Source organism: Capricornis sumatraensis, chromosome 4, assembly GCF_032405125.1.
Source record: "Capricornis sumatraensis isolate serow.1 chromosome 4, serow.2, whole genome shotgun sequence".
Taxonomy (NCBI): Eukaryota; Metazoa; Chordata; class Mammalia; order Artiodactyla; family Bovidae; genus Capricornis; species Capricornis sumatraensis.
The window spans coordinates 16,652,824-16,664,053 of record NC_091072.1 but is presented as its reverse complement, the minus strand read 5'-3'; positions in this window follow the sequence as shown (position 1 = coordinate 16,664,053).

Here is an 11,230-nt window from a genome sequence, read left to right as displayed (position 1 = left end):
AACTGGGAGGCAAATAGCTATGAACTGTCTGTCACACACCAATACTTTCCAGCAAACTGAGCTCATGAATACACACACATCTATAAGCTAACATACACCCATAGTACAACTTCTCAAAGTGGTAAAAATGAACACATTCACAGACAGACTCAAATATATAGTTTCTCTATACCATATAACATAAGAAGATAAAAGTATATAAACTTAAAATGATGCTTATAAATTAATGCTTCAGTATTCCATCTTACTTTGAAGTGATCTGTGTATTTAATTAATAACTATCAACTCAATTGAGCATAAATCTAAGGTTTTAAGTTCCCCAAATATCTTGGAAATCACCTTCCTGTCCACATATTATAAAATACCATTACTGTTGAAATGCACCTTGTCATTATAATGCCTTTATTTGGTTAAACACAAATTTATGTTTTTCAGAATTATAAACATTCACAATCTTAAACACTAGTAACGCTAGCTTAATCAACCCGTAAACCTGTATGTCTGCACAGAACATTCCTAAGTAGAATAAAAATCTATGTATATATTATGCTTAATCCTAATAAATGAGAGAAGAGCTGTTTTTATTAAATCTAAAGTATTAAACTGTTCTTATTTGCCAAAACTGTATCCAAATTACATACACTTGAATTCCTAAAACACATTCAAGTTGGTTCCTGTAAAGATATTTTTAAATCAAGTATATTGAAAGTATTTGAGATTCAATTTCCTTAACTTCTGGGAATTTTAGGAATATTCAATCTATACAATGATAATTTAGCATTAAGCCATCAGATAGCCCTCCTTCAAGAAATCTTATAACCTAATTTAGAAATACCATCTTGAGGTAGAGAAATATTACACAAACAATGAGAGGTAAAAGCCTTTCTGAATTACAGATACATAATTGTGCAGGCATAGAGATACCTAATAGCTTCAATTCTAAAATTCCAGCCATGAGTCAAGCGTAAACACATAATTACAAAACTCATTGATCCATATCAAAGAGTCATTCTCCTCACAGTGGGTATGAATTTTTAATTTATCTGAGCTAATATGGACAGGTAGACAAACAGAAAAGACTAACAAGATTATCTGCTGTTTCTCACCCAAGTGAAAGGTCTTTATAAACCATTCATTCATTTACAGAAATCACTGAATGGTCAGACCATGAAACCTGAAGAAGCCAAAAGCAGGAATCAAGTGACTACTCAGAAGGAATCAGAGTAAAATCCCTGCCAATGGATAAGCGCACAAAGCACAGAACTGCTGGGGACCCCAGGTGGGAACGGAGCCCAGAGGCCTCCACGAGACCTCTCGGCTTGGGTGGACTAAACGGGGATTTGAAAGCAAGGTACAAGGCTGTTCAAGATATTACACCAGAACTGTGAAAGGCAAATGTACAAGTGGGTGATTTTACTCAGCCTATTGCATTGGGGAGAATATTCATGAATGAGGAACATTGCAAAGGAGATGGAGGAAATCTGAAATCTTTAGAGGCAATACTTGAGGGAGGGAGTCAGGAAGAAGGATACACAGTAAGTCTCATCGGATTCCTGCGGGAAGACAGACCTATCTCGCAGATGTGAGGGCACTGGGGTCCTCCATGGTGAGCCATTTCCCAAAACATAGACGACCGGGCAGGCTTCTTCTTTTTTTTTTCCACAATTTGACTTAATTTTATTTATTTATTTTATTTTTAATTAATTTTTATTGGAGTATAGTTGCTTTACAATGTTAAGTTGGGTTCTACTGTACAGCAAAGTGAACGGGCAGACTGATTGACTGTCAAACCCAGGGGTTCAGCTAAAGGTAAGCAAAGCCATCTCCCACCTTCTAGTAGATCTTACCTGGTGTCGGGGCTTAGAGCCTGAGTTACATATGAAAAGGTGGAGCTGTTAATTTGGAAAAGTGCCTCTCAACATCTCTTATCCTGTAAGTTCCTTAAAGTCAGCAATTTATATAGTCATGTCCCTTTTTGACCTATGACATTTGATATTTCATTTCTCTCAGCATCTCTCTCCTAGCCAGCAAAATGTGAAGGTTGCAGATGGGCACAATGACATTCATTGTATGTTTGTCCATAAAAGGCAAACAACTGGAAACAACGTAAACACATGTCATTGGGGTATTAATATGTCAAATTTGTTATATTCACACAATGAGACACAATATGGCAGGTTAAATATATTAATTTCACTTACACACAGGATCACAAATAGGTCTTAAACTGACAATGTTAAGTAAAGAAAAGTAGAAAGTGATACCAACAATGTATCACTACTTATGAACATTTAACTCACAATACAGAAACAACACTATATGTCGTAAATGTCTATATATGTGTATATATATATGGTTCACCATGGAGGACCATTATGCCCTCACATATGTGACATGAGACTATTCTCCCTTGGGAATCCTATGAGACTTATTGTGCATCCTTCTTCCTGACTCTCTCCTTTACTTGCCCCTATAATATTTCAGATTCCCTTCATCTTTATACATACATATATATATATATATATATATATATATATATATGGCCACTTTAAAAATGGATGAGAGCTGGGCTAGTCAATTCCTAGCCACTAGTCATATGTGGCTATTGAGCAGATAATCCTAAGTGGGATGTGTGGTAAGTGAAACTACACACCGATTTTCAAGTCTTAGCGGAAAAAAATGAAGTCAAAATAGTTTATTAATACTCAGAAAATAGCAAAATTCTGTAAAGCAATTATCCTTCAAGAAAAAATAAATTAATTTTAAAATAGCTTATTAATACTTTTTTGATCTTGATTACCTGCTGAATGATAGCTTAAGCATATTGGGTAATTTAAAATATATTTCTAAAATTAATTCCACTGTTCCTTTTTATTTTTAAAAATATGGCTACTAAACGTTTAAATTTACATATATGGCTACTATTATATTTATTATGGACAGTGCTGGGCTACAGGTTTACATCTCAAATCCAGCCCACTGGTTACTCTTAGAAGGGGGAGGAAGTAGCACTTAGAATGATATTTAACAAATTGTTTATTTTAGTAAAGTTTAATTGTATTAAAGAAAAATAGGAGCAAATACAAGGGAAAAGGTTGACCGTTGCCAATTCTGAAGTATGAGAGAAGAGAGGATTGTTATATTATGTCATATCTCTTTAAATTCTCAAAAAGAAATAAATTATTGGACTAAACCATCTTAAAACTCTTATATAGCTCTCACTCCCATATTTGAACAGATAAAATGAACAGTGCTCTGGAGTTTGTTACAAAAAAAACCTAGCTACATAGCCTGGGAAGAGTTGCCTAATTTTTCTGGACTTCATTTATTTTCTATTATATGAGTGGTTGAGGAGATTTCTAGCTTTCCAAGAAATCTGATATATTTTTTTCCTTTTGTATCATTTCAGGATCTAGTATGGCAAATGCATAGCACATTATTGTGGAAAAGCTTGTATTTATCAAAACAATTATTTGTAGCAGTGGCCACGACACTGATGTAGCAAACTGTATTTAACTAGCCTGATGAGTTTGTTTTAGATACTTGGTATAATTTTCATTCATTCTCTCTTTTTTTTTTTTTTGACTGCACAGCACACCATGTGGGATCTTAGTTCCCTGCCCAGGGAATGAACCTGAACCCCATGCATTGGAACCTAGGAGTCTTAACCACTGGGCTGCCAGGAAAGTCTCTAGATACTTGGTATAATTTTGATTTATCAACATGAAAACCATGAGTCCTTTTTCATTTATTCTGATTTTTCTGTAAAGCAATTTGCCTTTAACATGCATCAGGGAAACTCAGCACAACAGATTGTTATGTGAATTTGATGATCTACATTGATGCGCTGTTTAATGGTGGTGATAGGACTTGGGAGTAATTATGTGTGCTGTCCTCTAGAACACCGCCAAGGGCCTTCTCTTGGCTTTCCATAAAGTATTACGCCACAGATAGACACCTGAAACAAACGTACCACTACCATCCATATTGACTAAGAAATTAAGGACTAAGTGTTATTGTCTATTACTGTTTATAAATTCTCTTTCAAAATGCAAGTAGGTTTTCTACATGGGTAATAACTATTTTTCTTTACTACAGTTCTTTCCCAAAGCTACTAATTATAGCTTCATATCAAAATGAGACAGAGAAATAAATGACTCCTATTTCTGTTGCCTTTTTAGCCTGTATTTCCTAATTCATCATCTTCTCTCTTTTTTTAAAGTATTTACTGAATCTGTTACAATATTGCTCCTGTTTTGTGTTTTGGTTTTTCAGCCTTGAGACATGTGGGATATTAACTGCTTGATCAGGGATCAAGACCACACCCTTTCTATTAGAAGGCGACGACTCAACCACCGAACCACCAGGGAAATCTCATTTCCCTCTTGTTTTTATTTCTTCCTTTCTATTTGATGACTATTTGGATTTGGCAGTAGTGGGTTACTATTCAAAGACACAGAAATACAAAAGCTTAACAAGAGTAGAAAACTTACATAAAGCTCATCTTCTAATAATGTTTTTGTCTAAATACATTTAAAGGAAACTATACGATAAGCTATGGAATCTATGCTGTCTGGACAGACCACACAAAAAATAAAGAATAACCTCTTGTTAAGAATTCTATAACGTATATATCAGCGTGACAGGTAGAAAAATCAAGTTCTAGTTTTCATAAACACAAGATTTGGCAGTAAAGAATACACAGAAAATTTTTCTTATGGATAAACCCATCAAGACTGAGCTAGCTGTGATGAAAATTTCAGTACATTTTATTGCTTCTTTTCAGACTCAAATATTATAAACTAAGGGAAAGAAAAGTATCTTTCCTTTTTGCAAACCTTCTATACCCTTCTGTATCTATGTACGGTTTATCTTCTGCTTCATCGTCTATTTCTTATTCATTTAACTTGCCTTTTATTAGCTGGAACTGGGTCCTTGACCCCTCAAATTTTTTCCATATTCTGGATTTTATTGGTTGCACCACCAGGGTTTAGTTTAACACAGTTCCCTGTCCCTATCTTTTCTTAAAACTGGTAGTTATGTCTAGATATTTGATTAGATTTAGCTTTTATTTACTGGCAAGAATTTTCCATAAGTTAAGTGGTATACTTCCATCAGTATGCACTGTTTGTCTCTCTTCTTTTATATTTTATTTATTTATTTATTGGCTGTGCGGGGTCTTCATTGCTGGGCAGGCTTTTCCCTAGTTGCAGTGAGCTGAGACGACTCTCTGGATGTGGTGTGTGGACTTCTGATTGCTGTGCCTTCTCTTGTTGGGGAGCACAGGCTCCAGGATCTATTTTAAAAAAATATCCCATCATACTTTCGTGATTTACTAGCCAGAATGCTTCTTTTATGGAAAAGGTTTTTTTGCAGAAGGTGACATAATCAAAGTTGTACTTTAGGAGAATAAATCTGATAGTGAGATGGAAAATGGGTAGGTAGGTAGGAAGACTGGGGGCAAAGACAAGTTCAGGATTCCTATAAGTTATCTCTGTGAGAGAGAATGAGTGACTTGAAAAAAAAAGGATTGTGACGAAAAGGAAAAAATTGATCCCCAAAATGCACTATGGAAACGAGCTGGCAGCTGACGGACCAGAGGAAAGGACATGAAAGTACTCAGTGTCTAGGGAAATGCTGGTGCCACTAAGAGTAACAGAGAGGACCAGTGGTTTAGAAGAGGGGAGAAGTGAAGGGCATCACTGAGTCTGTTTCATCTCTTTATTAATACAGTCATTTCACTCGCTCCCTGCTGGATTTTCTATCGCTTTGGGGAGCCTGATTTTTAAGAGCTTCACAGTGATTTCTGTCCATTCCCTCAGGGACCACCTTCATGATCTAATATTTCTCACCATCTGGAAGTGGAAAGATTTTTCCCGACGTCTAACCAGAATTTTTCTTCTCTACCTCTTTTTTTTCTTCTTCTCTGAGCTGCAAATACAATCATCTCAAGGGTTTATGGTTAGGTATTTTGATCTTTTTAAGTTTGAGGGATCACTGTGATGACTCAGCTAATTTGGAATTCAGAAGGTTGTCTCTGAGGGTCTTTTAAATACATAAACAAAGGCATTTTATTCCATTCCATTGCCCCTACTTAACCTTTTTTTCTACCCCCTTCAAAGATTATTCTCCCTCCTGCATTCTTCAATTACTGAGCTGTCACTTCCTCGCCTGGCCTCCTGTTTGAGTAACCTACATGGACAGTATTTAGTTCTGTGGGTCTTTGCTCATAAATCACTCTCCCTATTTCTAATCATATATGTTCCTGTTCTTTTAACTCCCTTGAGTAAACCTAATATTTTTCTGGCATCAGTATACCCAATCTTATATTCAGGATTGCAGATAAAACTTATCAAAGACACATAAAAAGAGATTTTTCTCTTTTTGTTTCATTTGCTCACCATTCTGTTGGCCTCTGTTGCATTGTCTGACAATTCATTAATTCCTTAATGTTAATCAATGGTCTTCCCTGATACACTTAACCTAAGAGCATAGAATTCAGAGATGAGGAAATACTTACTTCTGCTTTATTCTGGTTGTACTATTGCTCAGTTTAGCCATTGAGTTCAAAGAAATATTAATATCATTCTGGTTAGATCACAACATAAATAATAGACCTCATTTTTAAACACTGAATAGAACCTGAATTTTTAAAGTGGAATTTAAAAAAGTAAACCAAAGTTGCTGGATGAATAAAAAAATCTTATTAAACTTTCTTGAAAAGTAAAGAAACCCTTTTTAACAATGCATAACCACTCCTAAACTAACCTGTTGAATTTTTGCAAATTGAACTTTCTTTAAATGGACATTTACGGGACACCCCAACTTTCATGTTTCATGTGATTTTTAAAAAAAAAGAAAAAGAAAATTCAAACACAGAGCATAGTATTAAATTATGCCAAGAATGACTTTAAGAATACAGGATGGAGCACAAGATGCATGGGTCACTTATGTTCTGTGGGGCACGCCTGCTTTTTAGAAAAGAAAGTATCCATAGTATGGAAGATGTGGCTTAAGTTTTAATACAATCCATGCAGGCACCTTAGCTTCAGAGAAAGATAGTCACTGAGAAGGCTGTTCTGTGTGTTTCAAGTTTTCAAAATTTATTTTCTGTTTCTTTTTTTTAAAATTGAAGTGTAGTTGGTTTACAACATGTATTTCAGATGTACAGCAGAGTGACTCATTATACACATATGTGTGTGTGTCAGTCAGTTCAGTCGCTCAGTCGTGTCCGACTCTGCGACCCCAGGAACCGCAGCACACCAGGCCTCCCTGTCCATCACCAACTCCCAGAGTTCACTCAGACACGTCCATCGAGTCAGTGATGCCATCCAGCCATCTCATCCTCTGTTGTCCCCTTCTCCTCCTGCCCCCAATCCCTCCCAGCATCAGAGTCTTTTCCAATGGGTCAACTCTTCACATGAGGTGGCCAAAGTACTGGAGTTTCAGCTTTAGCATCATTCCTTCCAAAGAAATCCCAGGGCTGATCTCCTTCAGAATGGACTGGTTGGATCTCCTTGCAGTCCAAGGGACTCTCAAGAGTCTTCTCCAACACCACAGTTCAAAAGCATCAATTCTTCGGCGCTCAGCTTTCTTCACAGTCCAACTCTCACATCCATACATGACCACAGAAAAAACCATAGCCTTGATTAGATGGACCTTTGTTGGCAAAGTAATGTCTCTGCTTTTGAATATGCTATCTAGGTTGGTCATAACTTTTCTTCCAAGGAGTAAGTGTCTTTTAATTTCATGGCTGCAGTCACCATCTGCAGTGATTTTGGAGCCCCAAAAAAGAAAGTCTGACACTGTTTGTGTGTGTGTGTATATATATATATTCTTTTCCACACTGTTTTCTATTATAGGTTATTACAAGATATTTTATGTGCTATACAGTAAATCCACGTTATTTATCTATTTTATGTACAGTAATGTGTATCTGTTGATCCCAAACACCTAACTTATTCCTTCCCTGATTTCCCCTTTGGTAACCATGTTTGTTTCCTATGTCTGCAACTTTATTTCTGTTTTGTAAATAAGTTCATCTGTATCATTTTTCAGACTCCACATATAAGTAATATCAGATGATATTTGTCTTTGTCTGACTTATTTCACTTAGTATGATAATCTCTGGGTCTATCCATGTTGCTGCAAATTATTTCATTACCTTTTATGTATAGCTGAGTAACTTTCCATTGTATATATATATATATATCTTACACCTTGCCTGAAAGAAGGCTTTTATATTTGGTACAGAACTCAAACATGGCTGGAGCTCATGTCACAGGTTTCCCAATCTTCCAGCTGTGGAGAATCAGTTGGTGTATAATAAGATTCATCTTTAGGGGAGTCTGTAAAACAGACCAAGTGACTTCTGAAGAACCTTGGTGAACTCCTTCCATCCAGGCTCTCAAAATAATCTAGAGCATCCACAGAAGTTTGCAGGACATCAAATATGGGTGTCGGCCCCACCTGGCCTCTGGGATAGAAGTGGGACACTGTGTTCTCTAGGTCCTGTACAGGACAATAAATGTGTTAGAGTGAATCAGCCCATGGAATAAAGACTGAGTCAGGTGCTCTGCAACCCAGGTCTAGGAAGGCCACCACAGAGGAGACAGGGCCGATTCTCAGGCCAACACACTATGCTGCACGCTGGATGTTTAACGCTGGCAGCTTGGCTGATGTTCAGTTGAGTCCAATGTAATCGGTGAATTATTAAAATTTCAGACATCACACCTGAGAAAGGACTCCTTGCCAAACTCAAAAGGGACTGTATTCTTGAAGTTAGAGTAACAACCCCTTAACTGTTCAGTTTCCACTCATTGGAGAAGATAATTGAGTGTTATTAAATTAGATCTCATAACTTCCACCTGAAAATCCCATGGATGGAGGAGCCTGATAGGCTGCAGTCCATGGGGTCGCTGAGTTGGACACAACTTCACTTTCACTTTTCACTTTCATCCCTTGGAGAAGGAAATGGCAACCCACTCCAGTGTTCTTGCCTGGAGATGGGGGAGCCTGCTGGGCTGCTGTCTGTGGGGTCGCACAGAGTTGGACACAACTGAAGCGACTTAGCAGCAGCAGCGGCAGCAGCAACTTCCACCTGATCACATATTTATATAAAATCTCCACTTAGCTAAGCACCCCCCAGAGTTAAGGAGTGACCCAGTTCATGAAAAGCAGTTACTTGCTTGGTGGAGGACTCATTTTTCTGCCTGGTATATGTTAGTGAGTTATGAACATGAAGAACAAGGTCATCTTTCTGAACTGTGTGGTGGGTGGCTCATTTTTTTTCACTGCAACTAAAGTCAAATAGGATCGTATCTAGTATGAGATGCTCCAAGAAAGTGACATTAAGGGATACATCCGTCCCAGTGAAATCTGGTTAAAAGGAAGATCTCAGACAGCTGATACTGGGGAAATACATCTTCTGGGGAATGTATAATGAAGCGGAGGTAGTATGTTGTGAACAGGCAGAAGTGGATAGTTGTAGCTTCACCCTGATGATGGGAATTGGGGAGGTCAGGAAACAAAGTACGTGGCAGGGCTGTTTTCCTCCCATCTTCTGCCATGCCCTGTGAGACCTGTTAGTCCCACAGAATCCAGGTTTATTTCCCTGATGGCCCACTGAAAACCCATACTAACTGAGGAGCCAAACCCCAGTACTATGGATGAAAAACATCTAATAGCCCTGTATTTCTCTGTCTGAAAATAAACTTTCCAGCTCAATCACAGTCTGAGAATTCTTGATTTCACCTTTTATCCTACTTGCCTTTTCTGAGATGATAAGTCCTGGGAGGATGAGGATGAAACTCCCCCAGAATTGTTTCTTCCTTCATCCTCAAAAGCCTAAATGAATTAGAGAAATGAGATTGATCAGGTGCAGACTATGATCCTGTGATGAGGCTGGGAATAATGGCATGGAATATATTTCTCAACCCTAAAATACCAGACTGGATGAGCGACTTTGCTGGTAACTTTGCTTTTCAGAGAGTAGTTGAACAAAAATCCCATGATGAGATGGGAGGCCACCTAGGAATTGGCGTGACCTGCTTAGCAAAAGAGTTCAAAAATATAGTCTGGTCTCAGCAGGTACCTGTTAAAAAGATGCCCTTGAGTCTGAAAATGCCTGAAAGATGCTATAGTTTGTGACTCATCAGTAATGAACTGTAGAGACAATTAGCTAAATTCATCTAATTTGCTGAAATTCACAGCTAGGATTCAATTTGCAAGTAGAGTGGCTGCAGCTGTTCTGCATTTCAGCGTATACAAAACCTGTAGCGTGATATCTTCTCTGTACTAGTTTTAATTGCTGGGAAAGATTGAGGGCAGGAAAAGAAGTGGACACCAGAGGATGAGATGGTTGGATGACATCACCAACTTGATGGACATGAGTTTGAGCAAGCTCCGGGTGTTGGTGAAGGACAGGGAAGCCTGGAGTGCTGCAGTCCATGGGGTCACAAAGAGTCAGACATGACTGAGTGACTGAACTGAACTGAATAAAAGAATTAAGGTGTTATTTTACCCAGTAAGAACTGGGTTCTTACTAGATTTTGAACTGAACTGAGTAGTTTAAACAGCATAAAATTGAAGCAAAATTCCTGCAATTTCAGTGTGGTTAAGGGTTCTAGGTCCTACACCATACTAGTAAAACAATGAAAGAGCCAGGCAAGCAAGAGGGCCCTCTGGATCACAGGAAATAGCTTCAATCCATCCAGAGTGATCAAGTAAGACCATGTTGGATTAAATGTGTAAGTGATGCTACATAGTTCCCTGTTGTCTCAGTGGTAAAGAATCTGCCTGCCAATGCAGGGGACATGGGTTCAATCCCTGGTTTGGGAAGATCTCCTGAAAAAGAAAATGGCAACTCACTCTAGTTTTCCTGCCTGGGAAATCCCATGGACAGAGAAGCCTGGCGGGCTACAATCCATGAAGCTGCAAAAGAGTTAGACATGATTTAGTGACTAAACAACAACAAAATGATGCTATTACATTAGAACAGAAATTGTCCAGGGTTTAAAGTGACACTTTCACCAGGTTCAGTCAATGAAACCTAAGAAGAAGCATTCATTTTTGAAAATTCACTCACTTCTTTTGGTGCTTGTTTTTGCCTTTCTCTATAATCCCTGTGTTAAGTTACAGAAACCAAACAAATAGTCATACCTTAAGGAAAGAAGCAAAGCAAATTGTACCATTCCATTACATTAAGTAGATGAGGGAGATCCTTTGTGTT